Source organism: Hipposideros armiger, unplaced genomic scaffold, assembly GCF_001890085.2.
Source record: "Hipposideros armiger isolate ML-2016 unplaced genomic scaffold, ASM189008v1 scaffold_482, whole genome shotgun sequence".
Taxonomy (NCBI): Eukaryota; Metazoa; Chordata; class Mammalia; order Chiroptera; family Hipposideridae; genus Hipposideros; species Hipposideros armiger.
The window spans coordinates 407046-411577 of NW_017731832.1; the positions used below are offsets into that span (position 1 = coordinate 407046).

At 53.0% G+C, this 4532-nt stretch overlaps 1 long non-coding RNA gene across 1 annotated transcript; it reads left to right on the forward strand.

The window, feature by feature from the left end:
- Positions 1-1570: 1570 nt before the first annotated feature.
- On the forward strand, positions 1571-4187 carry LOC109395759 (uncharacterized). The gene is made up of 3 exons (XR_002126720.1): positions 1571-1635; positions 2876-3055; positions 4152-4187. It is a non-coding gene; the product is annotated as an uncharacterized LOC109395759 (long non-coding RNA).
- The last annotated feature ends 345 nt before the right edge of the window (positions 4188-4532 follow it).

Here is a 4532-nt window from a genome sequence, read left to right on the forward strand (position 1 = left end):
TGTGTGTGTGTGTGTGTGTGTGTGTGTGTGTGTGTGTGTGTGTGTGTGTCCCAGAGTTCTCCCTGTCTGTCAGCCTGGAGCGTGCTGCAACACGCTGGCCGCCAGAGCTAACTAAGCACTCTGGCTGGGCCTGGGTAGAGGCACCACCGCAGCAGCAAGAAAGACCAGGGTAAGAGCTGTCTCTCTCCCCCCAGATCAAGAGATTTTCTACACATTTATTAAGTGCCTACTATGTGCCCTCCAGGCACTGAAGATTCATCTGTGGGATCAGAAAATGATGTTTACTAGAATCAACTGTCTGTATGGGGGATGTAGTCTCACCAGGTGAGGAGGTGCCTGGGGATACGGATGAGAGTTGCTGTGGCCACAGTCTCCTCTGTAGCTTGAACTGGAAGGAAAGGCCACAAGACCATGTTACCCAGGCCCCTGCCTCTAAGCCTTTAAAGGCAGGGACTTCTGTTTGCCAGATCCCCAGAAAAGGAGATTGTCCAGCCTCCCTTATATGAACACCTATGTCTCCTTATTCTAACACTCGTAAGTTCCTTCTGATGTCTAGCCTCAATTCATATTTCTGCAGTTTAAACCCATTTTCTCTTGCCCAGAGCTCAGTGGAAGCAGTCCTTGAGCCTCCAAGAACACATATGGTTCATTCAGTTTTGCAGCTTTCTGGGGCCTCAGAGTAAAGAAGGAAAGAGCACCAAGCTGTCCCAGAGACAGAAGTTACTGGCAAAGAGGGATCTGATCCTATAAGGGGCCGGTGGGAGGCGGGAGCTGGTGAGGATGGGGAGGCACTTCCTTGGGGGAAGGTGAACAACAGCCAGGCACCTCCTCCCTCATCTCACTTCCCCTCACCCTCCAGGAGCATATGGGCCATATAAGGCGGTAGAAGAGATTCTGTTGTCTGTTCTAACTTGGCCCTTTTTCTGTGGGGGCCCCTTCCCCAGACAGAGACAGGCAGAGATGTAGGTCTGCGCAACCCACTCACAGCCCCTGTGCTCACACCTCCAGGACATACACTCACCACTCATGGGCTCAGATTCAGACACGCAGCTGCCAGCCCTGTCAGCTCCCCCCCACCACACACACACACACACACACACACACACACACACACACACCCTTCTTCTCTCCTCTTGGGCCTAAAGTGGCCTCAGGAATGGCTACCTCCATCAAGAAAGACCAGGTGAGCAGATGGGTTGCTAAACTTCAGGCTGATGATAATCCCTTTTCATCACACAGCAGCTCTCTCTGGCGTCCCAGCAGCAGGAAAGGAGAACAGTCAACTGGAAGTCTGTCCCAGTGGCAGGCTGAACTCAAAGGCAATGCAAAAATCAAGGGCTTGGGCCTCCGCTCAGCCCTGGGGAAGAGCCATCCACAGACTCGGGGAGGGGCCTCTGTCCTGGGTCCTGCCCTTGGAAGCCCCTGCCCTGCACTAGTCCTCCTGGGGTTGTGACCCTCCACATGGGGCTAGGGGTGCCAGTCTACACAGAGTTCTTACCTCTCCCCTTGGAGACCACACTCCAGGTACCAGGCACACTGGAATTCCTTGTTCATCACTGACTTTCCTTGTAGGGCCTGCAGGTCTCTCACTCTGGCCCTTCCTCCTGAGAACAAAAAGAAGCACCATGCATGGTGGTATGTGCACACTTAGCCAAAAGGGGACAAGGGGCAGTTATGAGGGAGGGATGGATACAGCACACACATGCAAGCTGGGGTGTCTACACACATGGGCTGGAGGCCCTGTGCAGTGTGGGGGCAGCCAGGGCTCAAAGGAAAGGGGAGGTGGCCCAGGGGACAGTTATCTCTGCACTGCCATGTTCTGAGGAGTCAGAATCCTCAACCCCATCCTGGCCTTTCAGGTCACTGTGCAGATCTACTTGTCAAGGTATATCTTGTTTAACAGTTTGTTAGCTCCTCTGTAACTTATTTATATATATTATTTTTATGGGCCTCCATTTGCACTCCTGGCCCCGTGCACAGGTGTTGGGGTGGGGTGAGGCTTGCTCAGGGTGATCCTGGAGCTGGGGAGAAGACATTGGCTGCTGCAGAAGAGCCTCTGCTTCCCAAACGCTTCTGGCAGGAGGGGGCCCAAGCACCCCCCAGTGTGGGAGCAGGAACAGGATAGGATGGTGCTAGGCCCTGGGAGTGGGGGTGGGAGTGTTCCTGCCGTTTTTTTGCTGCCCTTTGTCCAGGGGAGGAGCCTGGAGGCCAGAGGCTGCCCAGGCCCTGGGCCTGGACCTTTGGGTGTGTGCCCAGCCACTGGGGAGGGCTCTTAATTATAGGGGTAGCTCCAGCAACACTTCACTGCAAGGCTGTGGGTGGGGATGGAATGTCAAAGGGAAAACAGGGAGACAAGAAAGCAGAGATAGGACAAGCCAGAAATAGCACAGGCCAGGGCGAGATACCAGGGGCCAGTGATGGTGGTAGAGGGAGCGGCTGGAGGAAGGTCAGGACCTCTCCAGAGAATGTCTATCCTGGGGTTGCCTTCCCTTGCCCACCCCCAACCCAGCCCCGCAGGTGAAATTCCAGGACTTCAGGAGTCCAACAGCGTGGGCTGCAAACATCAGGACTGCATCCTGGTCCTGAGTCTCCCTGGCTCTCTGAGCACCCCCTCTCCTCCTGAGTGATTGGGTGGGGGATGGGAGGGGGGGGCGAGGCCTTGCCACCTGAGTCACCTCCCTTCCTGCTCCTGGCCTGGGTGACTTCACACACAGGCTGAAACAGCTAGGGCCCCACCCACCCTACCAGCCTGCCTGCCCTGACAGGTGCCCTTCCCACAGAGAAGCCACCCCTCCCTTCCCTTCCCACTTCAACACACACACACACACACACACACACACACACCAAGAATTTCGTTTTTCCCCCACCTATCCAGGGTCCTTAGGAAGAAAAAGAAGGAAGAAGGAATAGTCTAATCAGAGCCTCCTTCCTTGTATCTGTGGGGAAACTGAGACTGGAGCCAGAGGAACTTCCCTAAAATCACACAAGCAAATTCCTGGCAGGATTGGGACTTGAACCTTTGTCTTCTGCCCACCAGCTCACCACTCCCACCAATGTAGGTCTCTTTTCATCCTAACAAAGCTGGGATACAGTGGTGGGGGTAGAGATGAGAATCGATTTTGTGGGAAGCCTTTGAGGTGTGACTTCAGGAAAACCTCAAGATTAGACAGCCGGGGCTAGGGGAGGGGTAGGGTAGGCTCTGGGCCCGCCAGCTCTCTTCTGGATTCTAAATCTGTAACCTCCCCTCACTTCCTCTAAGCCCTCTGAGCCAGAGGGCACCTCCGGGAGCCATTGATTACACACAGAGACCCTTCCCCCAGCTCACCAGCCCTCTCCACCTCCCTGGTGGGGCTCCGACTCCACCTTAGTGGGAACTGGGGTCAGGACTCCGAGGTCCCTGGCCTTGTACATTAATCCCATCTTCCCCAGTCCCATCCCGTGGCCACCAGGGAATTTGAGAGTTGAGATCCTTGAATATTTCATCAGCACTTCAGCCTCCAGTTCAAGAAGCAGCCAACTTAACAGCTCATGGGTAATTTATGGCCCCAGCAGAGAACCTGGAAGTCGTGAGGGGGAGGGGCAGGGAGCATGGGGGAGGGTGAAGGCTGGACCCTGCTGTGATGAGGGTGCTGAGAGAAGCCAGCTCCATCCAGTGTGTGTGGGGTGGGGGTGGCAGAGAAAGCCAGGGACGTTTCCATTTTTGAGGATAACAATGTCTTATTTAAAAAAAACAACACAGGGTTATCAAAACAATTGTGCTAAAGGTTAAAGTCATATGACAAGCACTTTCTGACTTCATTCCTGTCCCTGTGTCTCTGTAACTATGCATAACCTCATTTGGAGATAAAAAAAATATTAGCAGGAAGTCCTTCATGGCTATGAGGCTCCCCACACCCACCCAGGCTAGGGAGAGAGGCCAGACTGCCTACTTAGATTGGCTGAACTCCTTCCCTCCCAACTTCCTCCTCCAGGAAGGCCACAAGGACTTAGTCAAGTGGTCAAGGGAAAAGGAAGGAATCTCTAGTGGCCACCTCTTATTTTGGTCCAGGAACATAACATCGTGCTCTTCTTTTCCAAGGTGACCCAAATTGGAAAATGTCAAGTTTTCTTGGCCTCTTCTTTGAGACTTACCTTAGTGAATTCTTTCACAGGTTCAGAGGATCAAGTATACTGGGGGTGCCAAAACAATGCATACAAGTGGACACTTTGGTCAGTGTTGCTCAAGCAGTAGTTCGCCGTAATCAGAAGTGTCTGGACGCTGATGGTAACCACTTTGAGCACCTCTTGTAATTGCAGAAGTCAAACATGACTGGTATTCATCTTTTATTATCAGTATATATTATTACAATTTTAATACAGTTTTCCTTTCTTAACATGTGTATACATTTTTTTGGCATCCTCTGTTGTTGGTGTGTGTGTGGCGGGGGGGGGGGCGTAAATCAGCAGGCATGTCCTCCCCCCTTACCTCAGTTTTCCCACTTGAGTCATAGGCATGTGAGGTACTCCCACACCAAGGGCTGTTTGGGGGACAG